At 42.4% G+C, this 23,033-nt stretch overlaps 1 pseudogene across 1 annotated transcript in view; it reads right to left on the bottom strand.

Annotated features, from left to right (window-relative positions):
* Positions 1 to 877: 877 nt before the first annotated feature.
* Positions 878 to 23,033, bottom strand: part of LOC146784067 (uncharacterized) — a 35,046-nt pseudogene continuing 12,890 nt past the window's right edge. Inside the window, exons 2-4 of the transcript XR_014970490.1 lie at positions 19,130 to 19,520; positions 4,493 to 4,890; positions 878 to 4,148 (exon numbers count right to left, since the gene is read on the bottom strand). The product of XR_014970490.1 is annotated as an uncharacterized LOC146784067 (transcript). The remainder of the gene's footprint in view (positions 4,149 to 4,492; positions 4,891 to 19,129; positions 19,521 to 23,033) is intronic.

Genomic DNA, 23,033 nt, shown 5'->3' with positions numbered 1-23,033 from the left:
AGGGAGTGGCAGGCTAGGCTTCAAGAATACTCTTATACCTTGGAATTTTTCCAGGGTTGGAGGGATAGGGTTGGAGGAATGTGCAAGCTAACTACTTGTCTAGGCTATCGTTGGATTGGGGGGGGGGGGGATCCAGAAGAATTAAAGAGGGGTCTTACCAAATTTAAAGGTCCTATCTACATTTTTGATGTGGGAAAATATACTGTCACATTGTAGAACAATGAGGTGGAATTTTAGGAACATTGCATTATATCAAAAGGGGAGGAGAATATATAAGGCACAGGGATGATGGATGTTGAGAAGCAATGTTAATGAAGGATGTGGAAGTCAGGGCTGGTGAACTGAATCACGGTGATGGTGCCTCTTTTGAAGAAAGTGTTGCTTCTATGTTCAAGTGTAGTTCCAGAGTTTGTATGACAGCCGCTTACCTGGACGACTTTGGCAGATGAGTGGTCTAGGGTCAGGCACCTCATTTGGTTCTTTATACATGGGCAGCATTTATTGTACTTTTCAGTTATGTTTCTGTTGGTCTTTTTTCTAGTTTGTTTTCTTCTTGGGGGAGGAAAGGGGATATATTACGATGTAGTTACAGTCTTAGATTTGCATATGTTCTGGTTATATGGCTCTGCCTTAGATTGTAAGGCGGAGGGAATTCCATTGTTCCATTGGGGTCAGTTGCTGCTGACACCTTTGTGAGTACTGGTGCCAGGTTGTGTCTGCAAGAAATCTTATATGGAAATACTCTGTTGGTGCATTGTGAGTGCATTCCTCCACAACATGTCCCTAATAAAATCTTATATCCCAATGCCTCAACATTCTATTTCACCACTAACATTCTACGTTCTGACAAGTACATCATTACTCATACTAACAAAGCTCAACTATAAACAAGACTTTAATAATAAATTTAAAAAAACAGCTAATACTTTATAAAACTGTATATACACCACCTCAGAACAGGAAACAAAAACAGGAAATGCTAACCAATAACCACACTGTGTTGCCCCTAGGTTTGCCATGCAAAGTTTTGGCTTAAGTATTAGTAGTTATCAAATAGTAACCCTTTTTAAACATCAAAAAAAATAAGAACACCTTTCTTTATCTTGTGACTGCACACGAAAGCGGATGACAAAAGGTATTTTCCTGTAACGGCATAGTATCCGGCGATGGGTGCCTTGAACGTTGATGGAAGAATAGCGCTCTAGTTCTTTACAGTGTGTTCTGATTATAGTCTGTCGTCACTTTTGTTTGTAATAGAGGCACACTCAAGACTTTCACCTAGTGCGTTTATTTCCCAACAATGTAAAAATGAATGACATATGGCATGCTAACCAATTACCGTTCAGTAACTTTATGGTGACATTAATGAGTGGCTACTTAAGAAGAGAAGGTTGGCACGTCGATTATAAATGCATTGTTTATTGTTCCCTTTTTCCGGCCAATCTGAAAGCAAGCTGTAGAAGTAATTGGAAACGGGGTAGGGCCTAGTCCCGCGGCAAATGGGAAGCAGTTAGAGTCAATACGGTTTCAGCTTGTGTATGTATTCCTTCCTCGCTCTGAATCTCAGGGGGTTTGTGCAAAGCCCCTACCTTTTCTCTTCCAAATGTCCGGTCAGCGTGCATTTGTATTAGTGTAAGGAGTAGGGCCTTTTTCTGCCTCTTTAGTAATGCCATCCAGCTACGGAGAGAAAAACCATGTTCTAGACTTTGGGGTATAAATAAGACCCCATGCTCCCACTCTCACCTTTCCCAAACTAATCTTTTTACCTTTGCATTTGAGCTAATATGACGAGAGAATGGTACTTTCAGCGGTTTAAAAAGTTGCTTGTAATAGGCATGTGTCACCTCCTCTTACCCAGAGACCGTTGTCTCAATTGTAGAGATTCTTGCAACTCGCAAGTAAAGCACAGTGTTTGCCAAATTATTTAGCAAATGGGCTTGCTACAGTAGGCACAATTGCCCGAAGACAGGAGAGATTACAGATTACTAACTAGTGCTGGAGGCGAACGGATAGGAATGAATCAAGTTACCAACCCACAAAACCTGAGATTTCACTGGGAGAGCTGAAAAAAACCACAGAGAGCACAAATCCTTACTGAATGATGGTCAGTGGTAACGAATGACAATGTTGTCACAGGGCACGTTAAGTAAAGGCGTCGAAGTCTTCAACTTTGTTTCTTCTAAAAGGCAATACAAATTGTGCTACAAGGATACGCATCCCAAAGGAAAGGATCATCCAGCAGTCTCTGATTCCATATGACTAGGGCGACCAACTGGCATGGGTGTGAATTCAGGACCGGGAGTGTAAAAATTCAGGACAAAAATTCAGGACAAAGGGTAAAAATTCAGGACAAAGTGTCAAAATTCAGGACAAAAATTCGGGACAAAGGGCAAGTTTTACAGACACTACAAATTAGGTTGTGCAATAGTACGTAAGTAAATACACAACAAACATACGTACAAGTCAAAATAAGTTTATAGTAGGTTAAAAGGTAGTATAGAACACCAAGCAAAATTTGCCCACGGAAATAACAGGATTTAGACCCGGTAATATTAGTTTTGGAGCTAGTGTTTGAAATACTTTTTCCTCTGAACTAGCGCACTTCAGAAGTTCTTTTTCTTAAGAGCTATTTGATAGAAGTCAGCACAGGAATGTTTCATGTTCGCCTGGATCTCCAATTCTGCCGTAACAAGATTCACATCACACCTATTTCGTGTGTCAGTCCAGGTGAACTTCAACTGAGAAAAAAAATCCTTTCAGTAGGTGCATTACTGCCTGGCAAGCTAAGTATAAATGATATTACTTTTTTTATGTTAGGAATATCACAAGGCAACTTTGTGAAAGCATTCAGCCACTTCTGCGCACATGGCAAGTTGGTGCCTGCCACAGCTCGAATAGCAGGAACAATGATATTATACTCCTTAAATAAATGTTAAAGTTACAGATGCCAGATCAAATTAACTGCATCGGCAGCTTTGCATAGCTGCTGGAAAGGGAGTTTCTTTTAAGCAGCATGGTTCTATTGCGAACAAATAATGGCTCTCTGAAAAATCAAACCATTTTTCTAAGTACTTTAAGGAGCACTCCAAAAAGGTCAACAAAAAAAAAACCACAAATCACTTCATGCTTGCACCTAACTCAGTCATGGGATATTAAATAAGTGTGGACTTGGAAACCAAAGAACAGATTTTCCACTCTGTCCTTTAAGTTGTTCCTTAATATTCTGAAGATGCCTGGTACCTTCGGGGCGCTCAGCCCATCCTTCTCCAGATGCAGAATGTGTTGAAAATGACCAAAATGTTGAGCATAAAGAAAAGGTAAACCTCGCCTTGTGACATAGCGGCCTCCCCACTCCTAGAAAATCCCATATTGCTGTGGGTGTTTTTTCTGGCCAAAGGGAATAGGATTTTAGTGCTGCCCAGCACTTCAACACTCGAGTAATGGCTGGGAACAACGTGAGCCACCGTGTTGGGACATGCCGAAACAAAGGCTGCCACTCTAGGTCCACAAAAGAGAAAAACTATCAACTCTGCTGTTTGTTTTGCAGAAGAGAAATGGCTGTAGACATTTAGAATAAAGGATTCTACATCCATTGAAAGTCAATTAATGGATTGTTTAGCACAGTTATGCAGGATATGGGCAGAACAGTTTGCTGGCAGAATGTCTCCATTTGCCCCCTTCAAGAGCTGGAACGCAGAATGATGTTGTACATGGTCGACACTTCTCCCCACAGTATGCAGAGACGTGCTCCATTTTCAACCCATGCTTATTTAATTTTGTTGTGATCTGCTCTGCAATAGCTGTAGCAGTCTCTGCTGCATCCTCGTGGCAATCCAGCAGAGTGTAGGCCACACCGGAGGTGAAATTAAAGTGCCACAACAAAAGTGCGTAGAGTTTAATGTTACCTTTGTTTGAGGTATCACTGCAAACGGAAAAATATCCATCTTTTAAGTCTTCTTGTGCTTGCTGCAATAATAGAGGTGTAAGCACATTCATAGTGATGCTCGATGCCTTTGTGTGGCTACAGGATGCTTTCATCGCAATGGATGATTTGGGATACATTACTTTGCTTGATGCCAAAATCCAGGGAGCGGTAGTAGATGATGCTTCACAGCATGGTACATCCAAGTCACCTCTGCAGCTGTGACCTAAAATTTTAAAAAAAGAATACACAAAAGGTATAATCACGCAAAGAAAATCTCCATTGGTAAAGAAAACAGTGGCCACAATGGGGCTTAGAACTGCAAATTTAAACTAAAGCTTGTAACCCAAAAGCAATTATAATGTGCTCTTATTATAAACAGAGTGAGAAAAGCATGGTAGAGGCAACCTGACTTGGTAAACACTGCTGCACATTTAAAGAAAGAAACAAAAATGTGTTAGATGGTTAGTCTAATCAGTTTGGGAGTCTTGGAGTGTGACAAAGCAAGAAAAGTGTACATGAATTACATAAAACCTATGTCACATTATGATGAAGCAAGCAATGACTTACTTTGGATACTTCTGGTTGGAAGCTTGGTTGCAGGCAAGATGAAATTGTGGCCATCTTCGCCCTGCCTCAGGCATTTTTCCAATGCTGTGCTTCTGCCTCATGGGTTTTGATATCACTCTCTCCTCCATGGGCCTTTGAAACGTCTTTACTGCAGGGGTTGCACCTGGCCCTGTACACATCTTCTGGCACCTTCAGGATGTTGCAGTGTGACATTTCCCATTCTGGTCTGTACTTCACAACGCACTTTTTTGCTTTTTTCTTGGGTGGCTCTTGCAAGGAATTTGCCTGCGATGTAGATGTTGCATCCGAATATACCTCGCTATCCGATGTGAAGAACTCCTCTGCAGCACCTTCGCCTGACTCATAATCCGACATTGCGTTTTTTCCCTTAAAGTACTCTGTAAAATACCAAACACACTTGATCTGTAGAGTCATACTGTATTCAATGAAGAATATTAAAACAGGTCAGGTGCTTACTTTCCTCTCACTCACTGGACTGCCCCCTCATCTGTCCTGGCCATAGAGGAATGGAAGGACTTCTATAAAGCCCGATAAGTCTTAAAGTCTCAGTCTAACCAGGCCCAGTGTTAAGTTGAAAGCTCAAATGAAAACATACATGCATTAGGGTAAACTATATAAAAGGGTGCACTTACATCTGGCATGACCTACCCTATAAATTCCAAGTAGATCGTTGGGTGGGGGGGATGGGAGGGGATTAAACCTACCTATATGTCCTTAGTAAATAATAGGGCCAGGCTGTTGAGGCCAGCAGCCCTTTCTGCACTTGCTTGTGTGCACTGCTGAGTGCCTGAGGTCATTTTAATAGCAGCCCTTTGCTTAAATCCTCTGTTTCCACATGTCCTTTGCCAGTACCACCACAACAAGATTGTCAACTAGTCCACTTTTCTATTATGTTTTGACTGCAAAGTTTAAGAATTTTGTCAACACCAATCCACATGATTCAGGTATAAGCAAAAATTTGTCACAAGACAGAAATTTGTCAAAATACACAGCCCATTTGTACTCTGAACACATATAGATACAAGTAAGTAAAGTTCAAGGCAAGATGCAGTACTATGCAAAGGAAGAGCATGCTCTCCCCCAATATGTCTTTGAGATCCAAAAATGCAATTTTTTGAAAGCTTAGCAATCAAAAAATAACACCCACTTGTAGTGCACCTCACCACAGAAGTATGTATGTTGGGTGTAAGGCTAATAAATTAAGGTATTCAGGACACAGTGTAACGCTGGGTTGCAAGTGGCATGTTCATATGTAGCATTAGTGACCTGCTGAATTATATTGAAAACACACATCACTATCCTGGCCTGAACAGTAGATGTAAACACATTTACAATTTGTACCAGCCTGCCTGTTACAGTTACCTCGCCAAATAGGGTATGAAAGAGCTGAAATTGATCATAAATTCAAAGCTGTTGTGAAGAGTGCCGCCCCCCCTCCCCCCCAAAAAAATGTGTTTGGCCCATGGCCCCCAAAATCCTTAAAATGTAACTTGGAATTGCACATGGAAGAATATAGTATGACAGCATATGAAAATAAAAATATTCTCAACCGAACGTAATATAACTCAATCTAAGTAAATAAAAAACTGAATTAAACATCACCAAACAACGTTCAATTGCCACCTTAACCAAAAATAACTACCCATACGGAGTGCCTAAAGTAATGCAACTTAGCACTCTAGTGAGCACAATGTAATGAGTTTAATTCATCCATGCTATATTAAACTCATTACGTTGCGCTGACTAGAGTGCAGAGTTGCATTACTTTAGGCACTCAGTATGTGGAGTTATTTTTGGTTGAGGTGACAACTTGTGCATGCTACTATCACGCAACATAATTAGGCCTAAACATATTACTGTGTTCGGAGATTCAGACGTTTTTAGACTGACTTGGTCACTGGAGACTAAGGCATAGTGGATTCACAGCATTTGTAAAACTTAAATATTTAAACAAACTTAAACGTGGGATAAGGAGTCAGAGGAGAACTGGCATACAGGGACATTTTAAGTTCTCTGAAATGCAGATAACCATGGACCAGCCTAAATTAGGGTTGAGAGCTCTAGTCTTTAGGGAAATCGAGGGACCGGCTGATTGGAGATTCAGGCAGACATCGTTTAACATCTTTTAATGTTATCCACTTACTTGTGCCAGCGATGTGGTACTATTACGCGTTTCGTACCAGTCTCTTAAAATTTTCTTGAATGAACACTGCTGCCTGTATTTATAAAACCTGCCCGAGTTCTGCATACATGGTCTGATCCTGGGAACATGACCAGGGAATATCGAAGCCAGCCCAACACAATATCTAGCTTAAAGATGCATTAGGAGAGAAAAATACATATTACCCAAGGCGACCTGACACTGAATTCAGCTATAGGTGGGATTGTTGTACTCAATTGTGTTTCCATGGAGACAGCAAGCTGTATTCCGGGGCTACGATATGTAAAAACAATTTTAAGTAATCTAGGGCGCACCAAACTCTTTGACTCTCCAGAAAATATCAGGAAAGAGGATCTGGTGTGGGTTAAAAAAAAAATAAAAACCCACTTTTTTAAACATGATGTTTTTAGAGAGAGAGAGGGGCGAGGGAGATAACGAAACCCATGGTGAGAGCATACCTCTTTCTAAAAACCTCACCACTAGTAGAACCATATCTGAAAATTGTCACTAAGCCTTACCATCACTTACTTTTAATCCGATTTCGTTTTAACCTTATGCATGGTCTCCTAGCAGAACCGCAGGGTTGGAGTAGGGTGAAAGACCAAGGGCCACGCACATGTGATAATTTCTCTACTCGGGACACCATGCACTTTATAATGTTTTGTGATCACTTTAGCGATATGCGTAGAAAGTTTCTAATACCCATCTTAAAGGGAAAAGGCTTTACTCAGGTCAGACTTGCACTAGTAGATTTGCAGATGCTGAATGACCCCATGGAGACTTAATATTGCAAGCTTTCTAGTGGCCGCTGTTAAGCAAAGGAAAAAACGTCACTTTATGTCATGTACTCCGGTTACTTCAGCCTGACTAAATGAATGTTTTAATGTCTGCCTTTCCCTCTGAGAAGTTCCGCTGGACAATATGTAATCTGGATCGTTCGCCTTCTCCTGAGATCTTATGGAGCAATTTTTTATTCAGCCTTTTCTAGCTTTATCTTAACTAATGGTAGCTGTTTTTTCTGCCTTTTTAAAAAAATGTTTTTGGCGATTAAATGTTTTATGTTACCCACGTTTATTTATGAAATTTGTATCCTTATTGTTGTGGTATATGTTGTACACTGTGTACTTTTATGGTTTTTATTAACCGAATAAAGTGGTTTTGACTGGCTGACTGCAGTTAGAAGTATCCATGAGAAAAAAAAAAGAGTAATTTACCTTTAATAAATGTTTCCAGTGGATACTTTAGATAACCACAGATTACTCACTACCCGCTCACTTTCCCATTTCGTGGAATGGCCGCTTTTTCACATCTAAAAAGGTCCCAAGATAAAGATCAGCTCAGTCACCAACAATTTGTTTTGTGCTCTGCCTCTGTGGGTGCAGGAATGGAAATGCTAAAATTGACGTCAGTGCGCACGGTTCTATCACCCTTTGGTCAGTGTGAAGTCATCATGGAGCTGCACGATTCACCTATCAGGCTGCAGAAGCATTGCTGACAATTTTTCCGGATTCAGTCTCGTGCCTCAGGGATATCCTATGGGGAGCAACCTGTGGTTAGAGCAGCTACCAGTTACAGTATTAATGAAGGGGAGTAGCTTGTTCTTTTTAGTTAGCACAAATGCATTATAATTTTGTACATGGATACAGTCTTGAACAATCTCAGAGCTGTGATCGCTTCCCGGCTGCAGGGAAGTAAGCAGCCCCGATGTGTGGCCTTGATCGGGACGTCCTCTTCACTTCTGCAGCCCCCTGCAGCGTCAGTTAAAACCAGCAAGGTGGTTGGGGGGGGTATCAGCCCCAGTGACAGCAACGCAGAAGCGGGCAGAGAAGACCCTCTACCGGTTCCCCTGCGCAGGCCAACCAGACACCTGCAGCATGCACCAGCCCCAACTAGGGCAAAATAGTGGGGGCCTGGGCCATCCGCCGCAGACCGCATCTCGCACGGCCCCTCACCCCCGTCAAGAGCCAGGAGCGTCGGTGCGGGCATGAGAGCACTGGGATGGGCAGGATAAATAGCAATTCCGGACAGGTGGTCTGCGGAGATTTTCCAAGCGGCGTCTGCTCCGGCTGCCATCTTGACCATGCCCCTCAAGTGTTCGTTATAGATGTGAACTGCTTATTTGAATCTTTTTTCATGGTCCGACTGTATCCTTGAAAAAGACGTCTGCAGATGGGGCACACCATTATATCTTGGATCAGTAGGCTATTAATATCAAAAGTTATTACTTCTGTTGATGAGCAAGTTTTGTAAACACTTTTTCAGAACGCAAGATATTGACCCATATGCTTGGGGAAATGACTTAGAATAATGCCTATGTGTACATTAGTTACTGAGAAAAAAAGAGGTCTTTCATTTGCCTGGTCTGGGAGAATTTTTATAAAACAGCCCAACTATGGGTCCTGGTAAACTAGCTCTGGCAATGTTGTCCCAACTCCCTGTAAACTATCTGTTGCACGGTCCGTCAAATTGTACTGTGTGATTACTTGATATCATTACACTAGAACTCACAATGAATTTACAATAAGATAAATTGCCACTGGATTATCTAAAATGGGTTCTAGATCAGAATACTGTAAACGTCTCACATGCACTTACTGGAAATAATTTCGCCTCACGTGATCACCACCAATAACTTCCTATTATTAGGGGATTTTAATGTGCAGGGGGAAAATCTTGGAAAAAAAGAAACATTCTCCTTGTTAACTGATTTCTCCACTCTAAACCTAAGGAGAATTAACACTGATCCCACCCATCAGGCTGGACATATGCTTGATCTCATTTTAACCAACTCCCCGAATATTATCTATAATACCACGACTCCCCTTGAGTGGTCTGATCACTTTTTAATTGACTTCTCGATTCAGGGCAAATATGAATTGGTTGGCTACAAAACCAGATCCACCAGAGAATTTAGACAGTGGCAAAAAATTACACCTCAATCCTTTCAGGATTCCTTCATCCCTCCCCGTTATGGAGAATCCGATAGTACGGAGGACCAACTAGCATCCTTAAATACCAATCTCCTTGCCACTATAAATCACTTAACCCCTTCAAAATCACAATTAAACCCCCTCAAACGTGCTCAGGCCCCTTGGTATTCGTCCAACCCGAGAACAGAAAAATGCCTTTGTAGAAAGTTAGAACGAACATGGCGCCTCACATAACCCAGTAGATAAAGATCAATTCAGAAGAACTCTAGAGGCTTACCACAAAAATCTGCAACTCGCTCGCAAATCACATATAGCTACACAGATCAAAAAAAGCCGAAAATTTCTCCCGTACGCTGTTCCAAATACTAAACACTTTTACTAATCCCAAAGCGTGCAGTACCGATGGACTCCTCTCACAAAACCTCTGTGATAATATTGAGAATCACCTAGCCCAGAAAATTGAAAAATATATTTAAAAAAATCACTTCGACTTCCGTTCATTGCCCGGGTCCGCACATAGAACTATCTCCCGCTAAGGCGGATTTACAAACCCTAGATACCTTTCAAGCCCTCACCAGCACCGAAGTTGACTCTTTTAAGGAGCGCTAAATCAGGCTCACCATTAGACCCTATGCCGGCTAAAATCGCCGCCACTTTGTCTGCTACTCTTGCCAGGCCTATTTGTTCTATTCTCAATAGGTCTCTGGATGAAGGTGTCCTCACAGCTGAATGGAAGGCAGCTCAGATTATTCCCATACGGAAAAACTCGAAGTTGCCACCAGAAGATATTACTAACTACCGACCCATTTCTCTGCTCCCTCTTTATAGAAAACTTCTTGAAAAACATAGAAATAAACACCTCTCCGAGTTCATTGAATCTACTCACTGCCTGGATCAATCACAGTCTAGATTTCGCCCGAAACATTGCACAGAATCAACATTAGGGGAGGTCACTGACAACATCCGAATGGGAGCTGACAATGGTCGGGCAGTTCTGTTGGTGCTGCTCGACCTGTCGGCTGCCTTCGACACCATATCCCATCAGGTTCTTATCACCCGCCTTAAGGATATAGGTGTTAGGGGCAAAACCCTGAGCTGGTTGACTGATTTCTTAACTAACAGGACGCTAACTATCAACCTCGGTCCTTACCGCTCTCAGACTACTATTATCAACAAGGGGGTCCCACAGGGCTCCTGTTTGAGCCCCACATTATTCAATATCTATGTCACCCCCTTGGCAGGACTTCTAAGAAGACTCAGATTCACCCCTATTTCCTACTCTGATGACACGCAACTTCTGCGGTCATTCGACAAATCAAATCCACTCATCCAAGATATCTTCTCAGAAGGAATGAAAGGTATTGCGCAATGGATGAGGGAGAACTTTCTACAGTTGAACACGGATAAATCGGAAATAATGTTATTTGGTGAGGTAAAACTAAGATGGTCCCCCAATTGGTGGCCAGAGGAACTAGGTTCGGCCCCGCCCCCAAAAGATATAGAAAAGAATTTGGGAGTTCGTATTCATCAGGGTTTAACACTAGAAGAACATGTAAATACCACCGCCTGAACCTGCTTCCATACTCTTAGCATTCTCTGAAGGGTTTTTCCTCTCCTCCCCCTAACAACCCGTAAAACCCTTATTCAAGCGCTGATCATCAGTAGACTGGACTACTGTAATGCCTTATTGATCTCAGCTAAAGAAAAATCCTTAAATAAATTGCAGATTGTCCAGAATACAGCGGCCCGCCTAGTCAGCAACGCACCTCCCAAGACTCCCTCAGCTCTTCTCCGCAACCTTCACTGGCTCCCAATAAAAAAAGAGAGTCAAGTTTAAAATTTGCTGTATGGTTTTCAAATCCTTGCACAACTTGGGTCCCAGCTATCTGGCTCAAAAATTAGTCAGATATACTCCGACCAGATTATTGAGATCAAGTCATCAAGCATATCTTTGCACCCCCCGCATCAAACTGGCGCAGATGGGAGGAAAAGCTTTCTCTCACCTAGCCCCTCGGTACTGGAATCTTCTCCCCATACAGATACGCCAATGCACCAACTTCTCAGTCTTTAGGAAACTTTTGAAAACAGAGCTATTCCAATTCTTTATTGTAGGACCACAGGCAGTCCCAGCGCAGAGATACCCCGTACGGGGTGATTCAGGCGTTATACAAGACTCGTAAATAAAATAGGTTTTGCATGTTTTTGACAAATATGCAAAATATTTTACGTTTGTCTTACAGGAACAAGCCACTCCCTCTCTAAAAAAGTGGTTTTAGCCAGTACACATTTTCTCTAGATAAAACTGGGCAGATGATAATGTATGCTAGAATTCTTCCATATGCCACCCACAGTGTATACAGATTCACCAATGCCCACTAAAAAAGGACCACGTGCAAACAGTGGAAGAAATAAATATGTATGAACTAGTGGCAGATCAATTAGATCAGAGTGGGTTATCTCCTGCTGCAATCAGATTGAGAAATGGGATTGAGAATATCAAGCAAAATTATTAACAAGATAAAGGGATGTGCTGAGATACTTAGTGCTGCCAGCATACCGCAAGCAGTAAAACTGCATCTCTATCCCCTCACACTTCCTCATCCATCACTTCCGAACATGATATACTGTAATATGATAACCGTACCTCTGTAGTCATCATGTATGATATAGAAACCTTACCCCCATAGACTCAAACCAAAGACAACACTTCCAAACACACCCCCCCATTGTGTAGGATGCTATCTGTGTGGGTACATGCTTAAGTGCTACAAATTAGTGTAGTAAGCTATATACAAAAGCTACATTACAATACACTTTCACACACAAATGTTTTTTATTTTTCTACAGTCTCTCAGATCGCATGCTATATCCGAAATCCTCCTCCCACTATATTCCTAAAAGCCTGGATGAAAAATGCCCTGGACTTAAAAACCAACAAACCCTTTCCTCTGTTTTCTTTCTATCAAATGTCCCTCGGTTTACTTTCCGCCCTCTGCATGCCTTCTCTCTTTGAGTATAGCCTACTTTAAGTCGTATGACTATGACTTATTTTCTATTGTTCTGTTTTAGCAAAATTGCCCACACCTTGTTTAAGATATCACAACTTCTATTTCTTTGAAACCATACACCTGCAACGTAATAATACTGAATCTTCTCTTGCCTATCGATTCACCTTACCAACTGTCAAAATCAACTCGCATCCTCTCAAACGAATTTTCGTACCGAAATATTAGTTAAATCTACCAAAAACAGCTGGAGCCAGCGCATTGAATGGTTTCTTCAAGAGCACAAGACTAATCGAAATAACCAACAATATCCATTGGATTAACTACCGACTTTGGGTTCATTAGTAGTGTGTACTAGCCACAAAGCACTTAAACGCCTTATCTGGGGTTGTAAGCACTATATAAAAAACGTGATAACCGTACACAATGCATGATTTCATGTGGAATCTGCTAGTAATGTGTTTGAATTAAATAAAAAAGTATTTTCCGGGTACTCTTAAGTTGCTATAGATCGCATGTAATAAAAAGCTCTAGGTACTTGCCTGAGAAGCACCAACTGCAGAGTACATTGATTGAAATTAACAGATTACTGCCAAAGAACCCAGATAATGCACAGAGAAACAGGAGACTGCAATTCCAGAAAGGAAAAGGAGTAAAAATCACACATAAGAAAAGAGGTACATGATTGCATCATGATGAAGGAAGGATCCGACATGAGAGCTGGTTTGGTGTGGTACGAATAGTGTACCATTGCCTGGCAGGGTCAATAGACCTCCGATGCACAAATAGTGTTTTTTCTCTGTTTTCTATTCACACAGACTGATATGCTGCGTTCTGGGGACCAAACAAAACTGGAGACCAATAAAGCTTGTCCGGTGGGAAAACGCCTAAAGCTGGAAATATTCTAATCGTAACTAGGATCGCTAATGCAACATGAGGTTGTCACCCGTGCAGCCTAAAAAAAGAGAGACTTACAATTTTGAGGCAACAAGGTATTGGTGCTCCCCGACTCCAAGAGCCATGCAAAACAGGAGGTGTGAGCTGCAGTCTATAAAGGAGGTGCTAGAGGCCTCAGAGTTGTATTCAGCCAAACTCCACATCATGAAAAGCAGGGCTATTTCTTTTTTTTAGCTATAAAATATTTCTTTTTTATACTCCATTCCCTCAAAATGTAGTGCGTGGTGGGAGGAGATGGGGGATAAGTGCTAAATAAAAAGTCATTAACATGATGCATTGTTTATTTGGACATTAGGCTTCATTGGTCATCAACATTATCTTGAATGAAAAATGTGAAGTCCATTAAGAGCCAGGAGTCCCTTACTCTTTTCTGTAAGTCTGTTTTATGCCCTATAACATTTCAAGATTTACTTTGAAGCATCCAATTTTGGATGCATGTAGAACATTATCAAAATATAATTAATATTAGGTGTGGGCGGAACTCGCGAAGTCTCCATCCGCAGAATGCTGTGGAGGTATAGGAAACCTCTGCGAGATTCCAGAGAGTTACGCCAGCGGGTGGAATCGGCACTTCGCGCTGATTTTGTAGCGCCAGGAGTTTGTTCTGCACTGCAAAATCAGAGCAAGCAGACCATGCAGCGCTCCAAAGGGCACCGCTTCTTTACTGCAGCTGCACTAGATTTTCTACTCGAGCGGCAGCTTTCTCACTGCGAACGGTCATGACAGACCACGTTGATAACCTCTCACCAGTTGCCGTCCTAGCACCTAAAAATCGTGCTAGGGATGCCAGATCTCACTTGCTAACTTAACGCTGGTGAGCCAGAACTCATCAAGGTGAGAAAGCATCAAAATGAAAATGATGACAGAGTGTAGAGTTGATGAGAGTTTTTGTTGCCAAAGGCCTTTTTTTGTCTTGGGTATACCTCATCAAGTGATGAATGGGATGAGGGACGTAGAGTACTTGCTGGCAATCTTCATCACTTGATGAGGTTTGTTTCCACCTGTTGTAGTGTAGGATTACAGTAATTGAAAATGAAAGATGTCACGTTTCTTTTATTCCACAAGTACCATCCAATTAGGACGACTTGGACAGTCCAGAGGAGGATTGCAACAGAATTAGGCACAACCTGAGTGGGACTGTTTTCACTGTAGAAGGCACACTCATTGAAATAGAACCAGTGAAAGAGAGACTTTGGCCACTGTTTGAAACACCTGGGAGATTGATACCTTTTTTTTCTTTTAACCTTTCCTTACCACGTCTCCGACTGTTGTGGCTCGAGCGCGACTGCTTGATTACATATCAAAAGTCGCAGCTTTGGACTCCTGCTTGAGCTACCCTGGTGCGGGTGTTGCTTCATGAGGAGTGATGCACATCGAGTAGTGACGTCACCTGGAACGGCCACACTCTGGCACAACAACGTCACAGAGGAAGCTAGAGTGCTACTCAACCCCTAAGGGCAAGGCATGTAGAGTACTTTCGTGTTCATTTCTGGGGTGCTTGGGAGACTGTATATGCCATGGCTGTGAAAAACTTTGAGCCGGATGGTGCTGTGATGTCCATACATGATGCAGTTCAATGTGGTTTAGGGGCTTTCACTATTGACCAGTGGGAGAAAGAAGTGGAACTTGATGTTGTTCTTAAGGAGGTGTGTAAATTGATTCAATGTGGGGCGGCAAGAGAGAGCACATGGTCACAGAATGTGCAGCCTTACTTTAAGGTGGCGGATGAGCTATTTATTTGTGGTCCGAACCTTTTCATGAGGGGCGATCGTTTTGATCCATTGGTGGGTTTGAGACGGAGGTTGTTTGACTTGGTTCACGAGGGTCATTTAGGGCAAGGTTTGACGAGTAGAATTAAAGGGAGAGTTTCAGTGGCCAAGCCTGGATGATCAGGTGAAAAGGCGGGTGGAGTGTTGCCCCATATGTAAGGCGAGTGAGAAGAGTGTAGGGATGGTGGAGGACACATTGATGCTCCAGGGAGGCCTTACATTACATGCGTATTTGTAAAGCGAATGTTCACCCAGAAAGGGTATCTTGGCACTGAATAACAGATGTTTATTGTTACCCAACTCAATGGTACTCGTTTTATCAACCTCAGATGGATAAAAGGCTGAGTGGACCCGCCGGGATTTGAACCTGTGAGCATGATGTTGAACACAGGCCCATACAGTGGACGCCTTAGTCCACTAAGCCACCAGCCCTTGGCATACAATTTGTTTAGACTTTATAGGTCCCATGATGGGAGTTGTCCGTAGATTTAAGGTATGCAGTCATTGTGGTTTTTGTACATTCTAAGTGGATTATTATTGTGAAGTCCATGAAAGACATGACTATGAAATCTACCATCGCAGTGATGGGAAAAAAATGTGGGGACGAAGTTGCTCCTGTGGTGTTGATAACAGACATTTGGTACCCAGCTAACTTCACACCAAATGGTGGGTTTCTTACAGACGAATTGCACAAGACATGCACACATCTAGTCATATAACCCCAGGGGTAAAGGTGTAGCAGAAAGGGGCAACCGATTGGTGAAAGGCACCATTCATCTCGCCATTGCGAATCATTGGGACGTTGAAGAAATGGTAGCCAGTATGGTGTGAGCATATCACGTAGTACCACACAGAAAATTCCTTTCCAGGTTATGCGTGCCCGTTTGCCAGGTACCAAGTTAGTTCCTGCTTGGTTGAAGGAATGGGTTGAGAATGGCGAAGGTAGGAGATGTAAATTTTGTGGTGTGGGAAGAAGTAATGCAAGGTTTAGCCCTGGTGTTTGGGTCAAAGTGAGATCCAGAAGAATTAAGAGGGGTCTTACCAAATGTAAAGGTCCTTTCTGCATGGTCGATGTGGGAAAATACACTCACACTTTGGAGAATGAGGAGGAGGAATTTTAGGAACATTGCATTATATCAAAGGGGAGGAGAATATATAAGGCACAGGGATGATGGATGTTGAGAAGCAACGTTAATGAAGGATGTGGAAGTCAGGGCTGGTGAACTGAATCACGGTGATGGTGCCTCTTTTGAAGAAAGTGTTGCTTCTATGTTCAAGTGCAGTTCCAGAGTTTGAAGGGCACCCGCTTACCCGGACGACTTTGGTAGATGAGTGGTCTGGGGTCCGGCACATCATTTGGTTCTTTATACATGGGCAGCATTTATTGTACTTTTTCAGTTAGGTTTCTGTTGGTCTTTTTTCTATTTTGTTTTGTTCTTGGGGGAAGAAAGGGGATATGTTATGATGCAGTAACATTTTTATATTTGCAGATGTTCTGTTTATATGGTTCTGTCTTAGATTGTAAGGCGGAGGGAATTCCATTGGGATCAGTTGCTGCCGACACCTTTGTGAGTACTGGCGCCAGGTTGTGTCTGCAATAAATCCTATATGGAAATACTCTCTGTTGGTGCATCGTGAGCACATTCCTCAACAACATGTCCCTAATAAAATCTTATATCCCAATGCCCAAACATTCTGTTTTACCACTAACATTCCACATTCTGAAAAGTAATTATTTTCACATAGTAACAATGAGTAACTATAAACAAGACTTTAATAATAAATAAATCAAAATAGCTAATACTTTATAAAACTGTATATACACCACCTCAGAACAGGAAACAAAAACAGGAAATGCTAACCTATAACCACACTGCGTTTCCCCTAGGTTTGCCTTGCAAAGCTTCGGCTTAACTATTAGTAGTTATCAAATATTAACCCTATTTTTAAACATCAAAGAATAAGAACACCTTTCGTCCTCTTCTTGTCACTGCACACGAAAGCGGATTACTAAAGTTATTTTCCCTTAACAGCATGGCGTCCGGCGATGTGTGCCTTGAACGTTGATGTAAGAATAGCGCTCTAGTTCTTTAAAACTGTGTGTTTGATTATAGTCAGTCGTCACTTTTATTTGTTTGTAATAGAGGCACACCCAACGAGACTTTCACCTAGTGCATTTATTTCCGAACAATGTCAGAATGAATGACATATGGCACGCTAACCAATTAGCGTTCAGTAAATTTATGGTGACATTAACGATTGGCTACTTAAGAAGAGAAGGTTGGCATGTCGATTATAAATGCATCGTTTATTGTGCCATTTTTCCGGCCAATCAGAAAGCAAGCTGTAGAAGTCATTGGAAACGGGTTGGGGCCTAGTCCCGCGGCATATGGGAAGAAGCTATAGAGTCCGGGAATGGCCAATATGGTTTCAGCTTGTGTATGTATTCCTTCCTGGCTCCGAGTCTTAGAGGGTTTGTGCAAAGCCCCTACTCTTTCCCTTCCAAGCGTCAGTTCTGCATGCATTTGTATTAGTTTAAGGAGTAGGGCCTTTTTTGGCCTTTACGGACTCTTTAGTAATGCCATCCAGCTACAGAGAGAAAAATCCTGTTCTAGACTTGGGGTATAAATGAGACCCCATGCTCCCGCTCTCACCTTTCCCAAACTAATCTTTTTACCTTTGCATCGGAGCTAATATGACGAGAGAGTGGTACTTTCAGCGCTTATAAAAGTTGCTTGTAACAGGCATCATGTATCACCTCTTACCCAGAGACAGTTGTCTCAATTGTAGGGAGTCTTGCAACTCGCAAGTAAAGCACAGCGTTTGCCAAATTATTTAGCAAATGGGCTTGCTACAGTATGCGCAATTGCCTGAAGACAGGAGAGATTACAGATTACTAACTAGTGCTGGATGTGAGCAGAGAGGAAACAATCAAGTTACCAACCTCCAAAATCTGAGATTACACTGGGAGAGTGGAAAAACTGCACAGAGCACAAATCCTTACTGAATGATGATTAGTGAAAACGAATGACAATGTTGTCACAGGGCAGCTTAAGTAAAGGCGTTGATGTCTTCAACTTTGTTTCTTCTAAAAGCCAACAAAAATTGTGCTACAAGGATACACATCCCAATGGGAAAGGATCATCCAGCAGTCTCTGATTCCATATGACTAGGGTGACCAACTGGCAAAAGTAGGTAGAGTTTAATGTGACCTTTGTTTGAGGCATCACTGCAAACGGAAAAAATATCCATCTTTTAAGTCTTCTTGTGCTTGCTGTAACGAAAGAGGAACAAGCACGTTCATAGTGATGCTCGATGCCTTGGTGCGTCCACGGGATGCTTTCATCACAATGGATGAGTCGGGATACATTACTTCGCTTGATGCCACAATCCAGGGAGCGGTAGGAGATGTGATGCTTCACAGCATGGTACACCTAGGATCTAAAAATTTTTTTTTAAAGATTACACAAAAAAGGTATAAGCACGCAAAGAAAATCTCCACTGGTGAAGGAAACAGTGGCCACAATGGGGCTTGGAACTTCAAATTTAAACTAAAAGTGTCATCTGGTAACCCAAAAGCAATTATAACGTGCTCTTAATATAAACAGAGTTAGAAAAGCACGGTAGAAGCAACCTGACTTGGTAAACACTGCTGCACATTTAAAGAAATGAACAGAAAATTGTTAGATGGCTCGCCTATTCAATTTGAGAGTCTTGGAGTGTGACAAAGCAAGAAAAGTGTACAAGAATTACATAAAACCTGTCACATCATAATGAAGCAAGCAATGACTTACTTTGGATACTTCTGGCTGGAAGCTTGGTTGCAGGTAAGATAAAATTGTGGCCATCTTCGCCCTGCCGGAGGCATTTTTCTTATGCTGTGCTCCTGCCTCATTGGTTTTGATATCACACTCTCCTCCATGGGCAAAAGTCTATTGGAGAGGTTGCACCTGGCCTTGTACACATCTTCTGGCACCTTCCGGATGTTGCAATGTGAAATTTCCCATTCTAGTCTGTACTTCACAAAGCGATTTTTTGCTCGTTTCTTGGGTGGCTCTTGCAAGGAGTTTGCCTGCGATGTAGATGTTGCATCCGAATATACCTTGTTACCCGATGTGAAGAACTCCTCTGCAGCACCTACTAGTGACTCATAATCAGACATTGCGTTTTCTCCCTTAAAGTACTCTGTAAAATACCAAACACACTTGAGATGTAGATTCATACTGTATTCAATGAAGAAAATAAAACATGTCAGGTGCTTACTTTCCTCTCACTCACTGGACTGCCCCCTCATCCGTACTGGCCATAGAGGAATGGAAGGACTTCTATAAAGCCCAATAAGTCCTAAAGGCTCAGTCTAACCAGGCCAAGTGTTAAGTTGAAAGCTCAAGTGAAAGCACACATGCATTAGGGTAAACTATATAAAAGGGTGCACTTACATCTGGCATGACCTACCCTATAAATCCCAAGTAGATTATAGGGGGGGGGGGGGGGGGGGGGGGGAGTGGGGAAATTAAAACCTACCTATAAGACCCTAGTATATAATAGGGCCAGGCTGTTTAGAGGCCAGCAGCCATTTCTGCACTTGCTTGTGTGCACCACTGAGTGCCTGAGGTCATGTTAATAGCAACCCTAGAATTACATCCTCCGTTTTCACATATCCTTTGCTAGTACTAGGTTTTCACTGCAAAGTTTAGGAATTTTATGAACACCAAACCACATGATACAGGTAGAAGCAAAAATGTGTCACTAGACAGAAATTTGTCAAAATACACAGCCTATTTGTCCTCTGAACACAGATATAAGTAAGTAAAGTTCAGGGCAAGATGCAGTACTACGTAAAGGAAGAACATGCTCTCCCACAATCCATCTTTGAGATCCAAAAATGCAACTTTCTTAAAAGCTTAGCAATCTAAAAATAACACCCACTTGTAGTGCAACTCACCACAGAAGTATGCATGTTGGGTATAAGGCTAATAAATTAAGGTATTCAGGACACAGTGCAACGTTGGGTTGCAAGTGGCATGTTCATATGCAACATTAGCGACACACTGAATTATTATATTGAAAAGACACATCACTATCCTGGCCTGAGCAGTAAATGTAAACACATTTACAATTTGTACCAGCCTGTCTGTTTCAGTGACCTCGCCAAATAGGGCATGAAAGAGCTGAATTTGATAATAAATTGAAAGTTGTTGTGAAGAGTGACCCCCAAAATTCTTTGGCCCATGGCCCCCAAAATCCTTAAGATGTGACTTGGAATTGCACATGGAAGAATATAGCATGACAGCATATGAAAATAAAAATAATCTCAACCGAACGCAATATAACTCAATCTAAGTAAATAAAAAACTGAATTAAACATCACCAAACAACGTTCAACATGTCACCTCAGCCAAAAATAACTCCACATAATGAGTGCATAAAGTAATGCAACCTAGCACTGCAGTGAGCAAAATGTAATGAGTTTAATACATTCATTCTATATTAAACTCATTACGTTGTGCTCACTAGAGTGCTAGGTTGTATTTCTTTAGGTACTCAGTATGTGCAGTTATTTTTGATTGAGGTGACAACTTGTGCATGCTACTACCACGCAACATAATTATGCCTAAACAGAATACTGTGACCGGATATTCAGCTGTTTTTAGGCTGACCTGATCACCGGAGACTAAGGCATAGGGGAATCACAGCATGTGCAAAACTTAAATGTTTAAACAAACGTGGGATGAGGCGGACTGGCATACAGGGACATTTTAAGTTCTCAAATGCAGATAACCTTGGAACGGCCTAAATTTGGGTTGGGAGCTCTAGTCTTTAAGGAAATCTAGAGACCGGCTGATTTGAGATTGAGGCAGACATCGTGTAACATCTCCTTTAATGTTATCACCTTACTTGTGCCAGCGATGTGGTACTATTGCGCGTTTCGTGCCAGTATCTTAAAATTTTCTTGAATGAACACTGCCTCCTGCATTTATAAAACCTGCCCGAGGTCTGCATACATGGTCTGATCTTGGGAACATGACCAGGGAATATCGAAGCCAGCCCGACACAATATCTATCTTAAAGGTGCATTAGGAGAGAAAAATACTTATTACCCAAGACGACCTGACATGGAATTCAGCTATAGGTGGGATCGTTGTACTGTTTTACAAAGAGGTCAGAGAGACTGAATGACTGTTTCTGAAGTGAGAAATCTACAAGGAAAATCATTTATTTTTCAAGCGGAGAGACTGGGGTTCAGGCCATCTACTCAGGATCATTACATCAGTACATCTGGTGGCAGAGCTGGGGTAGGAGACTCACTCCCATGTCTCACTCTCTCCTCCCATGTTTGTTTAAATTTACAAACGCCACGATTCCCCTGTAGACTATGTCTCACGCTCTCCGGTTACAGGAGACTGGGGCATAGTCTGCAGTCCTGGAAAGTATTACGCATCAGACGTGACACTAACGCATTTCAGTGTGGTGCTCCGCATCACCGCACTGAAATGCATGGTCATGCATAGTGGCAGTCTCGGGTGTACATTTACTGATGGCCGCAAACGCGAGTGTGGCAGCTGGCTGCAGGCACTGCCTGCTCTGGCGCGCTGCTTCTGTGGTCTTCATGAGGCAGTGATCCCAGCTAAGCGCCTGCCAGTCCCAGGCTCTCTCTGCTACAATTAATCACCCGGTGCCGTGTGGCTCTGTGTCAGCCTGCCTGACATCACGCCCGTTGCCCAAGCTAGGGCTCCGCGGGGGGTATGTCACAACCTGCTGGCTCAGAGACCAGGGAATTTATTCTTCAGGAAGGCGCCCGCAAATTATGGGGCAGCGCCGTTGCTTGCACGTGATGGCCCGGCCACACTCTGCTGTAGGCCACTATAATCAAGACCGCCGCAGCATTGAGTTACAATTTCGGAGCTGGCAGAGAGAATTAGTGCAGTGGACGGGTTAAGGACCGCCATGACTGACCGTGTGTCGGTTTACAGCGCCGGCTGCCAGGTCTCCGTGAGGACAGTTACGGGTTTTCTTCTCAGGACGAGAAACATAGGCGAACCAGAAACAGAACTGATGCTGAAATGTGGGCCGGATGCTAGTATAGGAGGACTATTTTGACCAAATGTTACTTAAGCGGACCAAGAGGAATGTCAGAGTTCCAGAGAAAATGGCTAACAAACTATTTGGATTGATATGGGAACATCGGCTTAAAGAAGAAACATTACGTATTCAGGTAAGACGATTTTCATACATTTTTTGCAAGCGCTGGATCTGGCGTTTACGATGCTGAATATAAAATATGACAGAGTAGCCTTTTTTCGTTTATGACACAGGCAGCATTAGTGCAATTAAGTCTGATACCCACGCACCCTGGAATGCGTGTGTGTGAGGGAGGGCTCGATTCACGAGCACAGCGCATTTTGCAGATGATGCATTCTTAAAAGGGAAAATTTAGTCTTGAAATGGCGGAGGCCTCCAGTTTAAGATTTCCCGGGCTTTGGCACAGCATGGTAGCGCTCCTCATATAGTCAAAACCTGTGGGCGAAGTGGGAGGATATCTTGCTGTGCTGTCACTAACTTAATTATCTTTCAAAATGAGAAAGTGCAGCAGCAAGAAAACTCGGACACTGTCTTAGGTATAGAGCTGGGTCACTCTTTGCTGTGGGAATTTTTGCGGCCACGAGACGGCCCGGAATTGCTGTTCGCCTCCAAAGT

Source organism: Triturus cristatus, chromosome 11 (assembly GCF_964204655.1).
Source record: "Triturus cristatus chromosome 11, aTriCri1.1, whole genome shotgun sequence".
NCBI classification, from domain to species: domain Eukaryota; kingdom Metazoa; phylum Chordata; class Amphibia; order Caudata; family Salamandridae; genus Triturus; species Triturus cristatus.
The sequence above is the reverse complement of the archived record's forward strand: the minus strand, read 5'-3'. Positions and strand labels throughout refer to the sequence as shown.